At 44.4% G+C, this 20,535-nt stretch overlaps 1 long non-coding RNA gene across 1 annotated transcript; it reads left to right on the forward strand.

Moving 5' to 3' along the window:
* The first annotated feature begins 3,895 nt into the window (after nucleotides 1–3,895).
* On the forward strand, nucleotides 3,896–19,908 carry LOC111822894 (uncharacterized). The gene is made up of 3 exons (XR_002825983.1): nucleotides 3,896–3,934; nucleotides 15,180–15,235; nucleotides 19,509–19,908. It is a non-coding gene; the product is annotated as an uncharacterized LOC111822894 (long non-coding RNA).
* The last annotated feature ends 627 nt before the right edge of the window (nucleotides 19,909–20,535 follow it).

Below are 20,535 nucleotides of genomic sequence, written 5' to 3' on the forward strand. Positions count from 1 at the left end.
CCAGGAATCTGGAATCTCAGATAGCCCCATGGAGAGATCCCTCTTCTTACTGACCTAAGGTATTATGGGAAAGGCTGACCTCATCAGCCTTTCTGGATTGAAGTAGAAGACATGCCAGCCTGAGTAGGGAGGTGAGCTATGTCAGGTGACCTCCAGGGCCCCCCCTCTAAGAATATAAGAAAGACAAAGCATCAAGCCCGACGTCTCTCCCACCCACACTGTTTCATCGTGATACACTCTGCCCCTCTTTAGGAAGGAAAGCTAGCAATAATATTAACAGTAGTTGTGGTAGGCTGCATAACGGCTCCCTAAAAGATACTCATGCTCTGATCCCTAAAACCTGTGAATGTTACCTTATATGTCAGAAGAGGACTTTGCAGATGTGGTTAAGGATCTTAAGGTGGGGAGATTATTCTGGATGGTCCAGGTAGGCCCTAAATGCAATCACGTGTATCCTTATAAGAGGGAAGAAGAGGGAGATTTGACACCCACAGAGGAGAAGGCAATATGATCATGGAGACAGAGGCTGGACTGATGCAGCTACAAGTCAAGGAATGGCAGCAGCCACCAGAAACTAGAAGAGGCAATGAATAGATTCCCCCCTATAGCCTTTGGAGTCAGCACAGCTCTGCCAACACTTTGATTTTGGCTCAGCAATACTGATTTTGAACTTCTGGACTCCAAAACTGTGAGAAAATAAATTTCTTAATTTTTTAAGCCACTCAGTTTGTGGTAATTTGTCACAGCAGCCACAGGAAACTAGTAAGTAGCTAACACTTAAAAACTGACCACTACGTGCCAGGCACTGTTCTAAGCATTTTATGAGCGTTAACTCATTTACATCCTGGCTCTGGGGCCTGAGCTGTGCACACACATTACCTGAGCTTGAATCCTAGCTTCACCGCTTACTGTGTGACCCCGAGCAAGTTAAGTAATCTAAGTCTCAGTTTCTCCATTCATAAAATGGGCATATGGTACCTTCCTCATTGGGTTGCTGGGAGGATGAAATGGACAATACAGGTAAAGTGTTCAGAACAGTATACAGCAAATGGTTAATAAATGCTGGCTATTATGAGATCTCTGGGGTTGGGAGAGCCAAAATTGGACGATCATACTAATCTGTCAGGACACGTACAAGGCCGCCAGAACCCAGTGCAGGAATACAGACGTCCCCTTCAAGCTAGTTTGGATAGCAACATGATATCTGAGGAGTTCAGTTCAGTAGTCCTTCCCTTAATTAAGCAATTTAGTTTCTTAACATCAGCCTCATTTCAGAAAAGGCAGCCTGGGACTATGCTAATTCTGCAGTGTTCAGCAGACTTCCCTGCTTCAAGCGCCAGTTCTTAAGGAAAGCTACACACATCAGATCATCCACACAGAGGACCTCACTCACAGAACGCACAACAGGCGCACCCTCCACAGAGCCCACCACATCTTCCTCCTGGAACTCTGGCGTTTGGACCTTGAGTTTGGAAGTCAGCAGGAGACAGAAATCATCAGTACATTTCATGGCCTTCCAAGGCCATTCCAACCTGTCTCAGCAGGCTGGGTGGAATGACAGATTCAAGGGTCTGCTGTGATTAAAAGGTTACAGCCAAGCTAGGAAAGAAGAGAGTAAATAAGGTTTGCTCAGGGGTAGGGGAAAGGAGATCCTGCATTATCCCCTGGGAAAGGGGACAATAAATAAATAATAAATAAAAGAACTCTTATTAACTTGGCCCTTCCTGATAAAGTGTTTCCAACTCTCCCATCGAGGTGATATAATTCAAAGAGGCAAAGAGGCAGCGCCCCACAGGATTTCAGACCTCTATATCCCCACCAAGCCCTGTGGTGTAGTGGTTAAAAGCCCTTTGCTACTAATCTGGCTACTAACTGAAAGGTTGGAGGTTCAAATCCACCAGCCTCTCTATGGGAGAAAGATGTGGTGGTCTGCTTCCATGAAAGACTTCCAGCCTTGGAAACCCTATGTGCAGTTCTACCGTGTCCTACAGGTTCACTAAGATGCGGAATCGACTCGATGGCACTGTTTTGTTTTTAATGTCCTTTCCTAAGAAACTCAAGAAATCTGCCCGCTGTTTAGAGACAGGGACCCGAGGGATAATGTCCTGGCCACAGGGCCTTAGCTTGCTCTTAGGCGGGCTTCCAGCCCACTGACTGGATTGACCAGCGTAGGACTCCTGCTCCTGCTCCCTATGCTGGCAACCAGGCCTCTGCCCAGCAGGCTGCAGAGACAGCCACCAGCCCCCATCTCTGCCCTTCCCTACCCCACCCTCCAAAGGAAAGAAAGATGAAAGAGGACAGCTCCCCCTCCGTACTCTCAGGCACCCACAGATTTCTGCGCTGCCGTCACCACTGACAAGAACCTAGGTCCCCTGGAAGAATCGCTTCTCCTTCTCATTCCATCTTCCCAATCAATGAACACGCAGCAACACCCACGCTCCCGCTCCTCCTACTCCGGAGGGAAACCTAACGAGCAAGCGACATCCGGAGCTGGAAACCACAGCAGTAGGGCGCCGGCCTGCCTGCCCTACAGTCCCTTGTCCTTTCCCAGCCACCCGAGGATCCCCCGCCAGCCCAACGTTCAGGATAGAAAGGATGCCTCTGTCGGGTCCCGCCTCCCAGGGGCTTTGCGGTAGGGACCTCAGGGAGCGCTCTGGAGAATGGCTTAGTCCCGTCCCGCGGGCGCAGGGCGCAGAGCACGGTACCCGGGGCTCGAACCAGGTGCCCTGGCCCCACAGACTTAAGCATTCAAAAGCAAGCTCCCGCGCAGCGTCTGCCCCTGGACCCCCGCCCAGAGGATCCCAGTCCAGGCAGCCGGCGCGCCCATCGTGCCCACAACAGGTCGTGGACACTGGACTCGCGCCGCCTGTCAGCAGGCGCGGGGAGGCGAGCCGGAGCGAAGCCGAGGGGTGGGTAGGCGAGTCGCGAAGGTCGCGAGGGCTGGCGCCCGGCCACTCACGCGCGGGCTCTGGGGAAGCCCATGGAAAGTAGAACGTCCAGCGCCGATCCATGCTTGATGGTGCCGGGGCGCTGCTGGCGGTGCCTCCGGGGGGTGACTTTGCTGTACAGTTCCTCTCGCGCGGCCATGCCGAGAGCGCTGGGGGTGGGAGGGCCGTACCGAGCGATGGCTCAGCGGCCAGCCATCGCCGGGAGGCGCCGGTCAGGGGCGTCGGGAAGGAGGAGGGGAGAGGGCTTGGAGACCAACAGCCAGGCGGGAGGCGGGAGGCGGGTGGCGGTGGCGGCAGCGGCGTCGGCTCGGGGCTTGCCCAGTGTCGAGACGCTGCCTCTTCCTGGTGAGGCCACCGGAGCCAGAGCCGCCGCTGGGCTGCTTCTGCGGGACCTGCTGGCAGCTACTCGGGCCCCAGTGCCCCCGCGCGGCGTCCGCAGAAACCCTCGTTCCTCCGCCCCCTTCCTTCTCAGCCCCAAGCAGTCCGGGAATTTGCAATGAGTAATTTTTGAATGGATCAAAAAGGAAAAGCAGCCCGGTGGGCTGGCCCTGCCTTGCCTGCGCCAGGGCCCCGCCCCTCTCTTAAAGTGGCCGCGCTGCCGGTGGCGGCTCGGGAGGAGCCGGAGCTGTAGCCCGGCTGCTGCCAGCGGAGGATCCCAACCCGCGATGGCTCTGCGTGCGTCGGCGCCTGAGAGCCATCCCCTGCGCCTCAGCCCTTTTCTTGGTTTGCATTTAGCCCAGCGGGGCTTCAAAACATTAGATCAACCCATTTCACGTTTTATGTGGTTTTGGATGGGGTTAATAATGGAAATCCAGAGGACTGATGGATGACATTAGTGGATCAGAAGGCCGAGCCATAAGGGTATGATGATAAAAAGCTTTGCTTCTGAAAGACTCTGCAAAAAAAAAAAAAAAAAAAAACAACCCTGTTGGAGACCGAGTTCGCGTCAGCCAGTCCAGTGACTAGACCGGAAGACCTGGTGCATGGTCAGTGACTTTGGATAGTTACTTCAATGGAAAGAGAGGGACCTCAGGTTCCACGGGGGGAAGAGGGAACGAGGGAGAAAAGGGGGTGTAAAGGAGAAAAGGAAGGGGAAGAGGAAAGGAGGAAGGGGGAGGTGAGGAAGGAAGGGGGAGGTGAGGGAGGAAGGGGGAGGTGAGGGAGGAGGTGGAAGGAGGGTGGAGGGAGAACGGGACGTTAGAACTAGAAGGAGCAGAGAAGGGGCTCTGGCGTTCCATTAAGAGGTGTTCAGAATGGAATGGGCTGATTTTCCTAGGCAGTGAATAGCCTGTCCATGAGAGGATTCAAAGACAGATCGGACTGCCGTTTCTCAGTAAAGATGAGTAAGTGAATTGCATCATAGATTCGACAAAACAACTCGCCCCTCAAAGAAGGTAGAGGTGATAGCCACACTTGCTTCCCCTGCCCCACGCCATCAGCTTGGCTGGGGGATTTTAAAGCTTTTCCATTAGCAGACAAAGCCTTTGTTCTCAGTCAAGAGCCCCACTTGGTGTAATGAAAAAAGCAGAGTAAACCCTAGCAGCTGTTCCTTTTTTATTTCTTTCTTTTACTTTATTTTATTTTTATTGTACTTTAGATGAAGATTTACAGAAGAAACTAGCTTCTCATTAAACAATCAATATATTGTATTGTGATATTGGTTGCCAAACCCACGACATGTCAACACTCTCCCCTTTTCGACCCTGGGTTCCCCATTACCAACTTTCCTGTCCCCTCCTGCCTTCTAGTCCTTGCCTCTGGGCTGGTGTGCCCGTTTAGTCTCATTTTGTTTTATGGGGCTGTCTCATCTTTGGCTGAAGGGTGAACCTCTGGAGTGACTTCATTACTGAGCTAAAAAGGTGGCTGGGGGCCATACTCTTGGGGTTTCTCCAATCCCTGTCAGACCAGTAAGTATGGTCTTATTTTTTTTTGTGTGTGTGGGTTAGAATTTTGTTCTACATTTTTCTCCAGCCCTGTCTTCTATTGTGAACCCTGTCAGAGCAGTCGGCGGCGGTAGTCGGCGGTGGTAGCCAGGCACCATCTAGTTGTACTGCACTCAGTCTGGAGGAGGCCATGGTAGTTGTGGCCTGTTGGTCCCTTGGACTAATCTTTCCCTTGTGTCTTTGGTTTTCTTCATTCTCCCTTGCTCCAGATGGGGTGAGACCAGTGGAGTATCTTAGATGACCATTCACAAGCTTTTAAAACCCCAGATGCTACTCACCAAAGTAGAATGTAGAACATTTTCTTTATAAACTATGTTATGCCAATTGAGAAGCTCTTCCTTTTTTACATAATAATAATAAAACCTAACAGTTATTGGGCTCTTGTATGTGCCAGCCACTGTGCTAAGCATAATTAATGAATTAACTATTGAATTTTTACAAGGAGTCTATAAGATGTGTACCATTATTATTCGAGTTTTACAGATGTGAAAACTCAGCTCAGAGTTGTGGAAGATCACAAAGCTGGTAAATGCCGAAGCCAGAGCTTTCACCCACTGTGGTGCATTAGACAAGATACTTCGCCCCTTGTCAGCCCCATTTCCTTATCTGTATGGATGGCGATAACCTAGTATGCTATCTTACACACACTAGGGTCTCTAAAAATATCAGCCCCCCTATCCTTTCCCTGCCTAGAGTGTGGGGGAGGGATGGTGCCAGGCACCTCATGAAGAAAAGGTTGAGTAGCTTTGGGACATTGCTTCGTAAAGCATCTGAAGGTTTTACCAGGGGAAATGACACAGCTTAATTCCTTTAACCCAGAATTGGCATTCTAAAGACTGTCTAGTGGTGTTTGGCAGTAGGGAGATAAGGACTGCTGGGACTAAAGCAACAATGTGCATAATTCTCCATTCTGCTGGGTGAGAGATGAGGGAAAGTTCCTATTTCCTGAGTAGAAGCTTTTTCCAGAGGAGAGGGCATGTCCTAAAGACCTGGCAGAGTGCTTTTCCAGGGCATGGAGAAGAGGTGGGCCTGGGCCTGGAAAACCATATCTGAAAGACTAGCTTCCTGGTGACACATTCAGTAAAGGACCCCCATGCTTACCCAATGTCCTGAATTTCTTCCAAATGCATAGGCCAAATGGACCAGATGCTGGTCAAGAGATGATAATGTCTATGGAAATTCTATGTAAGCTGTCTTAGTTATCTAGTGCTGCTGTAACAGAAATACCACAAGTGGATGGCTTTCACAAACAGAAATTTATTCTCTCACAGTCTAGTAGGCTAGAAGTCCAAATCAGGGTAACAGCTTCAGGGAAAGGCTTTCTCTCTGTCACCTCTGGGAGAAGGGCCTTGCCAGCAATCTTTCCCTGGTCTAGGGGCCTCTCAGTGCAGTGACCCTGGGTCCAAAGGATGTGCTCCCTTCCTGGTTCTTCATTCTTGGTGGTAAGAGGTCCCCCTGTCTCTCTGCTTGCTTCTCTCTTTTGTATCTCAAAAGAGATTGATTCAAGATACAACATAATTTTGTAGATTGAATCCTGCCTCGTTAACATCATAGAGGCAGGATTTATAACACATAGGAAAATCACATCAGGTAGCAAAATGATCACACAATACTGGGAATCATGGCCCAGCCAAGTTTACATTCATTTTTGGGGGACACAATTCAATCTATAACATAAGGCATAAAGCACTACACAAATAATAACTCACACTTATTGAGCACATACTTACACATGTAACTCATTTAATCCATCAACAAGACCATCAAGTAGGTACTAATATATTACTAGTCATTATACAAGTGAAGATGCTGAAGCAGAGAAATCAAGTTTCTTGTCCAAGGCCATACCAATGGTTAAGTGGCAAAGCCAGGACTGAGACCCTTAAAATTTGGCCAACTACTTTCTGCTATTGTTATGTTGATGATGAGGAAGTTGACATCTCCTGTGCCCCTTGAATTACTAGATCTCTCTTTCTCCAGGAAAACTGAATTGTCTTTTTCTCTCCCTGCCTCCAGGCCAACTGTGAGACAGAGGAAATGATGGATATAAAAATAGTTTTAGAAGCTTGGTAAAAGCAATATGGAAAACTGAGCACCTTAGATGCAACTGTTTTGTCTGGGTCACACTGACAAAAATCCCACTTGGCTTCCTCACCCTTCTTCAGCTCAGAGTCAGCGCTTATTTTATTTAGGGCTGCTGCCATTCATTCTGCACAGGGTTGGGAGCCTGGCAATTAAGATGCATTGTGCTTTAATTGTACTGACTTTCAAAAGCTAGGGGAAGCTTTATAAATATCTGTGTTGTTACATTATAAAGAGAGAAGAGGACTGACTATTCATCTGATGGTATATCTTACCATCGTGGAGAGGGGTGAGGCAAGGAGTGGAAACTTGCTCAGTGATGGAGCTGACAGGCGAGCATCAAGCTGTTCCCTCAGAAGGGAAGGCAAGTTGTCATGTCTCCCTGCACAAACCAGTCATGTCAAAATCCATCCTGGACCACAGAGCTTTTTGTTCATGTGAGCACTGTTTCACTCCTCAGCCTTGACCCCAGTACTTTCTTGTTGTGGTTGCTTCTGACTCATGAGGGTTGAGTGGGTGAAGCATGATGCCCTGTGCTCCTCTTCCCAGAGCAGTTACACTTCATCAGCTTTAAATCTTGGGGGTTTTATGTAAGATTTTCTGTGGAAAGAGGTTTGGAGGATCAAAAAACATTTTGAAGAAAGCTGAACTAGAAGATCTTTAATGCCCAGCTTAGTTCTGAGAAAACATAATTCAATATAAAGAAGGTAAAGGGGAATGGAGTGAGATTGGCAAAAGGGGGAAGAAGACATTTGGGTTGTTGGGAAGGGACACACAGGTGAGAGGTAGGCTAGAGAGAGAAGAGCAGGGTCCAAAGAGGTAAAGTGCTGGGTGAAATGGACTTCAAAAAGTCATTTCAGCCATACCATGTCCCTAGGCACTACCATAATAGATCTCAGTACCTGGAGATTGGTGACTGTTTCATAGTCTTAAATTTCTCTTAGGACTTAGGATAGTGCTGGGCACCTAGACAGTCAGTAGCAGCATTTGCTTGATTCTTGGTTGGTTAATTAACCTGTGAAGTCAAGTCACACAGTAGGGAAGGGCAAGACTGAGGACTAAAAAAAAAAAAGTTCTGAGCATCACTTCAAACCAAAAAAAGGTTATATTTTTCCCACATATTAAAAAAATTAAGATCTCTCCCTCAATTGCAAAAGGAAAAAGGTGGTGAGGGGGACTAGTTTTATTGCTTTTAGTTATCTCTGAACAAAAATCCCAGCCAATCTATTTTGGAGTCCTCACAGGAGACACTCCGTTGTCCATTTTCCCCCTTGTAAAGGCCTCACCTGAAATGTCACTGCCTCAGGTCCTTGTCCCTGATTTGCCACGTACAATAGACATGTTGTGAAATAAACAGTACAAGAAAAAAAAAGCTTTTTTTCCCCTTTTCTCACACAACTTCTTTTATGTGTATAAAAGGTAATGTCCAGGCAGCACATGGGAAAATTTATTTCTGAAAATTGGAATAAAAATGAGTATCTATAAAAACCTAGGCATGAGACAAACCTTCCTCCCTTGACTTAAAAGAGTGGAAACAGTAGTCTTTTACCAAGATGTTTGGAAAATAATTTTCACCCTTAAAAAATTAAAGATAGTCTAAGGGATTGCAAGATTTGCTATTTATTATTATTTTTTAAATTGTACTTTAGAAGGGGTTTACAGAGCAAACTAGCTTCTCATTAAACAATTAATATGCATATTGTTTTATGACATTAGCTGCCATCCCCACAACATGTCAATACTCTCCCCTTCTAGTCCCCATTACCAGCTTTCCTGTCTCCTCCTGCCTTCTTGTCCTTGCCCCTGGGCTGGAGTGTCCATTTAGACTCATTTTGTTTTATGGGTCTGTCTAATCTTTGGCTGAAGGGTGAACCTCAGGAGTGACTTCATTACTGAGCTAAAAGTGTGTCCAGGGGCCATACTCTTGGGTTTTCTCCAGTCTCTGTCAAACCAGTGAGTCTGGTCTTTTTTGTGTGTGTGAGTTAGAATTTTGTTTTACATTTTTCTCAAGCCCTGTCCAGGACCTTCTATTGTGATCCCTGTCAGAGCAGTTGGTGATGGTTGCCAGGCACCATCTAGTTGTGGTGGACTCAGTGCAGTGGAAGCTGTGGTACTTGTGGTCTGTTAGTCCTTTGGACTAATCTTTCCCTTGTGTCTTTGGTTTTCTTCATTCTCCCTTGCTCCAGATGGGGTAAGACCAGTGGAGTATCTTAGATGGCCACCCACAAGCTTTTAAGATCCCAGACACTACTCACGAAAGTCGAATGTAGAACATTTTCTTTATAAACTATGTTATGCCAATTGAACTAGGTGTTCCCTGAGACCATGGTCCCTACAATCCTCAGCCCAGTAATTTGGTCCCTCATGGAGTTTGTATGTGTCTATGGAGCTTCCATGACCTTGCCTTGGACAAATTGTGCTGGCTTCCCCAGTATTGTGTACTGTTTTACCCTTCACCAAAGTTACCACTTATCTATTGTCTATTTAGTGTTTTTCCTTCCCTAACCCTCCCGTCCCTCGTAACCATCAAAGATCATTTCCTTTTGTGTGTAAATCTTTTCATGAGTTTTTATAGTAGTGGTCTTATACAGTATTTGCCGTTTTGTGATTCACTTACTTCACTCAGCATAATGCTCTCCGGATTCATCCATGTTGTGAGATGCTTCACAGATTCATCATTGTTCTTTATTGTTGCATAGTACTCCATTGTATCTATGTACCATAGTTAGTTTATGCAAGATCTGATTTTCAAATGATATTTCTTTTTAAAATGTAAATTTACTTTAAAATTCTATAAAATGCATGTGATACAGTGTAAGGAATTGCCTAATTTCCTGAGGGATGAGAATCAGAATCAGCACAAAGCTGATTCCTATGAGATAAAGGTCAAACAAACCTTCACTCTCCAACTTTTTCACCATTTCTGACACTATCTATTCCGCCCACAATACTCTCTACTTCTCTGTTAGTTTCAATAATTTGTTATGATGGCCAAATAGAACTCACAGACCATACTCACAGTTATGTGGTGTATGAGGGAAGTAACAGACTACAACTTGGGATCAGGATCAACTTGGAAGTAACAGGAACAACTTGGGATCAGGATTAGGAAGCACATAGGCGAAGTATGAAGGCTCCCTGAGGTGGAAAGGCCATCCTTCCCCTTTTTCAGTGCAGGATAGCTCCCAGCCAGGACAGCTCTCGCATGCCCTTCTCTCGGCCATGCATGCCCCTTCTTGGCTGTGCACACCATCTCTCTGACCCTTTAGGACAGGTCTCCTCTTAGCCTCTTCTTGACCCTCAGGCCTGGCAACCTCTTGGCCTTAGGGTTACAACCCTCAATACAGCTGGGGTGTCTGCCGCAGTCAAAGGCAGGCCAGCTTGACTCCTGTGCTGCCTTCGGCCTCTCCGGTGCTGACGAGCCCAGCTCATAGCAAATATAGCAGCTTGCTCAGCTCTCTTGGATGCTTTCTTAGCAGCAGCTTTCTGCCATGACTGTTGACTCTTCTGCAGCGCGCCTTCCAGGCTTGTCACTACCGGCTTTGCTGCAGGTCCCCTTCTGGGCCTCTTAACCATTTTCAGTGTTATAGCCCTTGAACCATATTACAGCTGTTTTAGGAAGTTTCTCACCTCTTCTCTCTCTGCTTCTTTTTTCTTCTCTCTCTCTGCCTTTTAAAACCTCAGTGGGGTTGGCTGTTTATATAAGCAAACTCCTTGTCAATTTCAAGGCATGGACCTCCCAACAGGACTACAAACCAACCAATCCCCACAGGTCACTCAATCCTATTGGCTGGTTTTATACACCACTATTTGTATAGCAGATCAACCAATCCCTGCAAGATGTGTCAAACAGATCAATCACAGGGCAAACTGCAGCCCAGGGTCAGACAAAAAGTATCAAACCATTAAGTTGTTTACTGCTTACTCAGGAAATGTCAGTGTCTTAGTTACCTAGTGCTGCCATAACAGAAATACCACAAGTGGACGGTTTTAATGAAGAGAAGTTTATTTCCTCACAATCAAAGTAGGCTAAAAGTCCAAATTCAGGGTGTCAGCTCCAGGGGAAGGCTTTTTCTCTCTGTCAGCCTTCTTCTGTTCAATGTTCCCCTGGACTAGGAGCTTCTCGGTGCAGGGCCCCAGTCCAAAGGACGCGCTCTGCTCCCGGCACTGCTTTCCTGATGGTATGAGGTCCCCCGTCTCTCTGCTCACTTCTGTCTTTTATATCTCAAGAGATTGCCTCAGGACACAATCCAGTCTTGTAGATCAGGTCCTGCCTTACTAACACAACTGCCACCCATCCTCCGTCGTTAACATCATAGAGGCAGGTTTACAACATAGAGGAAAATCACACTGTACCAGGAATCATGGCCTAGCCAAACTGACACACACATTTTTGGGGAGACATAATTCAAACCACGACAGTCAGTCAACCTGGACAAAAGTAACAAACTCTTTGGGTTAGAAAACAACATGAGTGCTACCCCTTCCCGCCGCCCCTCCCCCCACGCCTGCCCCCGGCCCCAAGTAACTTCTCTAAAGATCTAGGGCAGATGTAACTCCTCAGGGTTTAGGAGAAGAATCTCTCAAGCTGTTTTTCCAAAGAACCAAGGCAAAAGACCACATGAAAGAACTCATTTTACCACAGTGAATTTTAATGGATCTTTGTGGGACTATGCACATTATTGTTAAGTATATTTTGCCAATTCATGTATAATAAAACAAAACAAAAAAACCTGAATCTATTGCTGTTGAGTTAATTCTGACTCATGGTGATCCCATGTGTTATAGAGTAGAACTGAGCTCCATAGGGTTTTCTTGGCTGTAAACTTTATGGAAGCAGATTGCCAGCCTTTCTTCCGCTGTCAGTCTTTCTTCTGCTGGGTAAGTTCTAATGGCCAACCTTTAGGTTAATAGTCTAGGGCAAACTGTTTACATAAATAATAATTTATGACCTAAAAAAACAAAAAACCAAACTCATTGCCATTGAGTCGATTCCAACTCATAGTGACCCTATAGGCCAGAGTAGAACTGCCCTGTAGGGTTTCCAAGGAGTGGCTGGTGGATTCAAACTGCAGACCTTTTGGTTAGCAGCCATGGTTCTTAACCACTGTGTCACCAGGGCTCCATTTATGACCTAATCAAATACAAATTGGGAAAATGCCTTTATGTCAAGCCAAAAGTGAAATTTTCAGGCAGTCTGGCCACTGATATTTCTTCCATCTTCATTCTGAAAATTGGAAAGTTAGAAGTTCCAGTTACTGCCTCCTCCACCCACAGCCTAACCCCAAACCCTATCCGAGCCACCCAAGAAAGTGTTTAGCTGCCCAAGGTCCCTGGGTGGCGCAAACAATTTGCGCTTGACTCTTAACCTAAAGGTTGGCGGATTGAACCTGCACAGTGGTACCACAGAAAAAAAGGCCTGGTGATCTGCTTCTGTGAAGATTACAGCCAAGAAAACCCTCTGGATCAGTGGTACTCTGTAACACATGGGGTTGCCATGTGTCAGAATCAACTAGACAGCAACTAACAGCAACAAAAAACAAGTCCCATATAGAAGCTTCCATTATAAGTTTGGAATATAAGCAAGATAATTTTCCTCATTTTCTTCATCTTTAAAATAGATACAAAGATACTTACCTCATAGGATCTTTGTGGTAATTGAATTAATCACAAATGTGAAAGTACCAGGCAAAGTTCTTGATGCTTGCTAAGGGCTTACAGAAACTATCTTTTCCCTGAACACCACACACTTCCCCATTCTTATGGCATTTGTGCAGTTTCTTTGTTTAACTAGACCTCAGGATCACAGAATTAGATTAATCATAATCCATGGTCCATACATGGCTCAAGTTTAGTGATTTAATTAGTTATTTAATCAGTTCATTTTTAATAATACAGTAAGTAACCAGTTGCCATTGAGCTGATTCCAACTCATGGCGACCCCAAGTGTGTCAGAGTGGAGCTGTGCTCTGTACGGTTTTCAATGGCTGATTTTTTCAGAAGTAGATCACCAGGGCTTTCTTCAGAGGCACCTCTGGGTTGACTCAAACCTTCAACCTTTTGGTTAGCAGCTGAGAACATTAACCAGTTGTGCCACCCAGAGAATCCAGTAACAAGCACCCATAAACCCTTTACCTAAAAGAAAAGGTAGAATCTTGACAACCTATGTCTGACCAGATGACTCCCCCCGCAAACCCACCCCTGCCTCCCCTCACCTATGGTGCCTTCATCCTATGTTCATTGTTCCCTTGTTTTCCTCTCACATAATTTTATTGTCTCTATATATAGTCCTTAAAAGTACATTTAACATTTTCTAAGATTTTTTTTTTAACCTTAAAAAGGTCTAATGCTGTTTGTATTCTTTTGGAATTTACTATTTTTTGCTTTATATTGTATGGCTAAAGTATATTCATTTGTTGAATATTAGGGTATTTCATTGATTTAGTTACTCTTATTAATGCATGTTTAGATTATTTCCAAGTTTTTGCTCTTATGACTATGCTGCTAGGAATATTCTTTGTATGTCTCCCTTTGTACTTGTGCAAGAATTTCTCTTAGGTGTAGCCCTAGAAGTAGAAATAATGGGTCTTTTTCAATTCAGGAGATAATGTACAACTGTTTTCCAAAGCAGTTGCACCAACGTATATTCCCAGCACATAAGAAATCTCTTTGCATTGTAGTTGACTATGGCTACCCAGTTGTTCTGTATTCCAGACTGTTTTGTAAGCCACTCCAGGGTAAAGTAACATAGTTAGAAAGTTTAAGAGTATGGACTCTGTGTTTGACTTTTACTTTTTTCCCTATTAGCCATAGGACTGTGAGCAAATTCATTTATTCAGTCAGCAATTATTCACTGGGCATCTGAGTAGTTACTGTATCTACTACACATTTACTGTTGCCAGCGGACACAGAGGTAAACAAGAGAAAGTCTTTATTCTCAAGCAGCCTAAATTCTGGTGGGTAGAGACAGCCAGTAAATGAGTAAATATCAACCCCATATGTGGTAAGTGCTATGAAGAAAAGAAAACAGGGGGATGTGCTATAGAGTGACTGGGATGGTGGTGGTGATGGCTGGCTTAGTTTTCTAGCGTTGCTGTAACACAAATACCACAAGTAGGTGGCTTTAAAGAACAGAAATTTATTTTCTCACAGTTCTGGAGTCTAAAAGTCCAGTCAGGGTCTCAGCTCTGTCAACTTCTTCCTTGTTGGTAGCCCCAAATGTTCTTTGGCTTGTAGATGATCCTCACATGGCCTCTGTCTTCTCTCATGTGTGTCTGGTCTTTTTATAAGTCAAAAGTGATTAAGTTTAGGATCCACCCTATACTGGTATGATCTAATTGACATAACAAAAGAAAAATTCTATTTCCAAACAGGATCACATCCACAGGTACAAGGGCCAGGAATTCAACACGTATTTTTGGAAGACACAATTAAATCCATAGCAAGGCTGTTTTACCCAAAGTGTGTAGGGAAGGTCACCTGTCTGGTGAATGATAAGAAGGAGAGACCCAAGTGAAGATCTGTGGGGAGAGAGTTCTAGGCAGAAGGCACAGCAAGTGCAAAGGCTCTGCTATGGATTGAATTATGTTCCTATCATTATATCCCTTTTAACTCACTTGGGGACTCCTTTAAATAATTGTCATTGATGAAGATGATACACATGACTTATAAGCTCCAGCTTTTTGGAAGTGAGACATGTACTTAAAAGGTGTGGTAATGTAGATTTGCTTGAAAATTTGTGTCCTGAATGGGTAGTGTTATGAAAAACCCCAGAAGAGATGACATAGTCAACACTGTCATCTTTAAAAACCCACTACAAGTCTTCCACAAGTGTGGTTGTCTGGAGTGGAGACTGCCGGTGCTGGCCAGCATCCCCAGGGATGCTGGACCCATCTCTGAGAGGCCAGTCTACCACCTGAGAATAAAAGCAAGGAACAGATCACCTGCTTTCCCTCTCCTCTTCCTCTTCTTCCCTGGAGCAAAATAGATGTTTGATCTCTGGAGGAATCTGGTTGTTTTAGTTTTTTTATGGCTGCTATAAAAAATTACCACACACTTGATGGTGTAAAGCAACAGAAATTTATTCTTCCACAGTTCTGGAGGCCAAAAGTCCAAAATCAGTGTCACTGTGCCAAAATCAAAACATCAGCAGGGCTGCACTCCTTTTGGAGACTCTAAAGGAGAATTTGTTCCTTACCTCTTCCAGCTTCTGGTGGCAGCTGGCAATCCTTGTCTTGTGGCTGCATCACCCCAAAATTCAAGGTCAGTATCTTCAAATCTCTTTCAGTTCCATTTCCACATTGCCTTCTCCTCTGTGGGTTTCTGTCTGCAACGTCCTTCCACCTCTGTATTATAAAGAGACTTGTGATAGCATTTAGGGTCCACTTGGATAATCCAGGAAAACCTCTCCATTTCAGAATCCTTAATTTAAGCATATCTGCAAAGACTCTTTTTCCTCTCCCTCGTCAGGTAACATTTACAGGTTCTAGTAATTAAGACCTGATATCTTTGGGTGGCTATTATTCAGTCTACGATACTGTTCTTGGTTAGAGCAGTTAATTCCGAGGCTGACTGGACTTCAAGATTCAGGAGAAGCTTTTTCAAACCCATGACTTGGGTTAAAGGGAGGAGATAGGTTGTGGGAAGGGGTAGGAAATGAGTGAGTAGATCATACTTTCCCAATCCTTCTGGAAAAGGCCTTTCTCCTAACCTATGCTGTTCCCTCTGCCTGAGACCCTTCCTTCCCCTGCACTCCTATAAGGGCCCTGGCCTGACCTCACTGCTCTTCCTTGCCCACACTCCATGGCTGAAATCTATAACTCCCTTGTCCTCTGTGCACTGCCCTCCTCTTTATTATAACAGCAAACACTGTAGAGGCATTTCATCCACATAAATGCTGACCTCCAGAGCAGAATGTGAGCTCCATGAGAGACAGCACTGTGCGTTGCTCATAGCTGTGTCCTCAGTAGATGCTTAATAAATATAAGTTGAGTTGAATTGCATTGCGTTTCTGCTGAGAAGAGACGCACTCTCATGGCACCATTGCAATTGCACTTCTGCTCTTCCCTGGTTTCGGACCAAGGATGAGAGACCCTCTTTCCTACCTCATAGCCCTACCCTGCCTAGACTGGCTCAGAGCTCGGATCAGAACTTTTACTCTCCTTGCGTCAATTTCCCTGGTGATTCAACACATCTTCATCCCTAGCTCGTGTCTCCGATGCAGAGAGAGCTGTAGGTAATCCCAAAGTGAGACTACTTAAAAGCAGTCCTTGCTGAAAGTTCTGTTGAAGGAGCAATACTAGTGGAGCATCTATGACTGGAAGTTTAGGGGGGCTGTACAGAGAAAAGGACAGAAAAAATGACCCTTGAATGGGCTGGTCTGACCAGGAAGAGGGGTGATAGTTTAGCAAATCTTAATGTTCAAGGGAAAGTGCAGTTTGGGAAAACACATGTCACTGGAAGACAAGAGACTGTTCTTCTCATTTCTTGGTTCTGACTTTTGCGTTAGTCGTTGCCCTCCCTCCAGGCTAAGGGTGGGTGCTCCTGGGGCAGACTGTCTCGTATGAGCATGGATGGAACTTCCAGGCCACTTCTAGAAGGTTCCTCATGGTATATTCTCTGCTCATTAGTTAGCGGCTCCTCTAAAGGGAAGCCAAGGAAGGAGAGGAAATGCAGGCCACATTGGCCTCTTGCTTAGAGGCTTTAATTCAAGGGGTGGGGACTTAGACTGCTCTTGGACTTCAATTATCTATGCTGCTTCTGCCCACGAAAAATGGTACCCTCTTGCTCATATATTGTGATAGTGTTTACAGAGTTCTTTACAAATTTCAAAGCACTTTCAGACATTCTATCTTATTTAATTATTATCCCCTTTAAGGAAAAAAAAAAAAAGTTATTTTTAATACAGTTTTCTTAGGGCAAAACAAAAAAGACTGAAGCTCAGAAAAATTGTGTGACTTACCCACAATAACAGTGAGAAAGGAGGATAAATCAGCACTTAAACCCAGGTTTTCAGAAATCAAAGCCTTTCTATTAATGTTTGTCTATCTTTCTTGGACTGGGTCCAAAAATGTCTTATGACTTGGTACTCTTATGAGGGTAGGGCAAGTTCCTTAAAGCAGCTTAAACAAGTCTCTTGGGTGAGGCCAAGGGAAGGCTTGGATCATCCCTCAGCCTCAGAAAGGCATGCAAAATAGAGATTCTCTCAGGAAAAAGGCTGAACTATCCACTAGAGTCAGACTGTATTGATGTTAATGCTAATAATGTGTTGGTAATCACAGGCATGTATAACAGAGGCCTAGAAATTTATTAATTTGAAATTACATTTAAAAACTGCAGTTGAGAGTATACCTAGGACCTAGATCTTGACTCCTAAATGCCATTTCCTTCTCTGAAGAACCCTGGCTCCACGGAGAAGTGCTGATTCTAGGTCTGACGCAGAGAAGCACGAGGTTATCCTGGTACACACAGCTTGTTGTACCAGAAAGGGAAGTGCTCCAAGATTAATGGGGTTATATCAAAAGGATACAGAAGCCAGCTTGAAGGTGCTCCCACTGCCAAATCAATTTAAAAAAAAAAAAGATGATGTTGGATTATAACAGAGTAAATTTAAAAAAAAAATCCATGAATCTGTAGTGATAGAGAGAACAAAAGGGAAGAGAAAAAGAGAAAGAGAGAACAAAAGGGAAGAGAAAAAGAGAGAGAGAACAAAAGGGGAGAGAAAAAGAAAAGGCTTTTCTTTACAAAAGAATGACAACAAATAAGTGTAGAAATGACAGTAGAATTAGAACATCATCATTTTGTAACCCTCACTGTAAATGTGGGTTTGGTTAAGAATCACTGACAACCGACAAACCAACCAGTTGCCATTGAATCAGTTGCAACTCATGGTGACCCTGTGTGTCAGAGTAGAACTGTGCGCCATACTGTTTTCAGTGGCAGATTTTTTTAAAGTAGATCACCAGGACTTTCTTCTGAGGTGCCACTGGATGGACTGAAACCATTAACCTTTCTGTAAGCAGCCAAGAGCTTTAATCATTTGTACTACACACAGGTACTCCATATAGATGTTAAAACTTCTAGGTAAAATGGCTGTTAGGGGATAGGATATTAACATTGTTTCAAAGTATCACCACACAGATTATTCATTAATTACAAGGGGAAAAAATGCCTTTACATGGAGAGATCTGGTAGTCACCATCTTAACCAAGAGCCCAAGGTTGGCATTGTCAATTGTGGGGTGGCCTGGCCTTATGTAACTCGTGAGGTAAGATGCAATGGGAAGCACACGTCATAGCCTCAGTGGTGTCCTGGCCAGCAATGTTGACCTAAACCTAACCCTGAGGAAATAGGCATTACCCAGAATATAGGACACTCTGCAAGACAGCTAGCCTAGACCCTTCAAAGAACTCAGTACCATGAATATCAGTATGAGACAGTAGTGTGTTCTACATTGGCGCAAGCTAGAGAGTATAGCAGTTGAATGCAATGCTTAAACCTGAACTGGATACTGGCCTTAAAAAAAAAAAAAGACTATACAGAATATTTTGGGAACAAGGTGGGAAATTTGAGTATGAATTCAATGTTAGATGCTATTATTAAATTAATGTTCATTGTCTTAGGTGTGATAATGGTGTTGTGATTATAGAGGAGAATGTTCTTGTCCTTGAGAGATACAGGCTGCAATTTTTAAGGGTGAAATGTCATGACACATAAAGCCTACTTCAGGATAGTTTAGCTAAAGGAAAGTATGTGCATAAATATATAGAGAGTGAAGTAAAGTTGGTCTGGCAAAAATATCGCCAGTTGGTGAATCTAGGTGAGGGGATATATGGACACTTATTGTATTATACTTTCAACTTCTCTATGGGCTTAAAAATATTGAAATTAAATGAAAGTTAAATTACACCTACTTCTCACTCATCGACTATCTTGTTATCTGACATTTTGCATTTATGACAATAGTAAACAATCATCTACCCTGACTATTTTGCACATTAACAACGTACGTTTGGCAGTAATGAACACTGAGGTGCAAGGTGAGAGTAAGGCTGGCTGTGATAGTTAAGGTTATGTGTCAAATTGACTGGGCCATGATTCTCAGTGGTTTGGCATTTATGTAATGATGTAATTTGGCAGTTATGTAGTGATGTAGTCATCCTCCATTTTGTGATCTGATGTAGTATCCTCCATTTTTGCATAATGCCAATGCTCACATAACTACTTGGTCTTTGGAACCTAACCATGCTGTTAAGGGAGGAGTGGGTGTACAGTGAAGTCCTTTAAATTACAAAGGACCTTGGGTTTCTCTCCAGTAGTGGTAATGTGTTTGCAGGAAAAGAGACAATCTTGAGCAAAGGATAGCTTTAGAGCAGAGCTTTAGAGCAGAGATAGAGCACAGCTTGAGATCAAACCAGAGACATAGGCCTTTTTACTACCATAGTCCCTAGCTCAGGCAGCAAGGGACCCAAAGCCCCAGAGCCATTCAGACTGCTCAGCTTCCAATTCACAGACTTTTCCTCTTTCACTCCACCAGACAAGCTTCTCATAAATCCACAGACGCATTTGGAATCACTAGAGAAGAGCATCAACATGTGCTTTGAAATGTAAGTAAAATGTTTCTTCTTCAGGATGCTTGCAGTCAAAGTCAATTCTTCTGTAAAGCAGAGCTCTTGAGACCACCTCCAGAGAAGAGCTTTTCCTTGAAATGGGCTTGCTCATTCCCACATTAACCTGATTATTCCCCTCTCATTAAAGCTAGTGATTTCGAAACTTTCTCTAGAGAAAAAATGCCCTAGATATTTGTAATTCTATTTCTGGTCCCTGTGTTTTCGAGGATGTCACCATTCCTTGCCTCCTGTGACTAATACACACTGTTCCTCAGAGCCAATCCACTTCCGCATTTAGAAAGTGGCTATTGGTGAAGTTGCCAGCAAGAGCTTCTCTGAGCATATCTGGAAAAAGTTCTGGGAAGCAGAATGATCTAGGTGCTGGACGGCCGCTCTGGAAGCAGGGCGAGTGTTGTAACTTGCTCTTATCTGCTGGTCTGTTTTGAAAATAATCACTCATTCACTTATTCAGGATAAGTAACAATCCAAGATGAGATGAATAACCAGTTGTGGATTTCATTTCCTGTGAATGTCTTCTGCACAGGGGTCTGACTGGTAGAGAGAAGCATTCCAAAAATGTTTTGAGCAAACACAGCGTAATTAAGAAAAATGAGTAACTTCCCAAGATATACTGCTCTGCTGGGGCCATCATTCATTTAGGTGTTTGCATGCTAACACGTTTACTTGCAATATCGATCTTGTGTTTTATGTTAAAATTACATCTCCTGTACAAACTAATCAATTATTTTGAACAAGGGATAGTGGAAGAGACTAAAGTTTACTTATCACCAACTGCACACCAGGTAGTTTAGTAGTTTCATTTAATTTTTATAACATCCCTGTAAAGAAGGTTTTGGGGGGCAGTGGTGGTTCAGTAGTAAATTCATGTCTTCTATGCGGAAGATCCAGGTTCAATTCCCTGCCACTGCACCTCCTGCACAACCACTGCCCATC

Source organism: Trichechus manatus, unplaced genomic scaffold (assembly GCF_000243295.1).
Source record: "Trichechus manatus latirostris isolate Lorelei unplaced genomic scaffold, TriManLat1.0 scaffold00227, whole genome shotgun sequence".
Classification (NCBI taxonomy): Eukaryota; Metazoa; Chordata; class Mammalia; order Sirenia; family Trichechidae; genus Trichechus; species Trichechus manatus.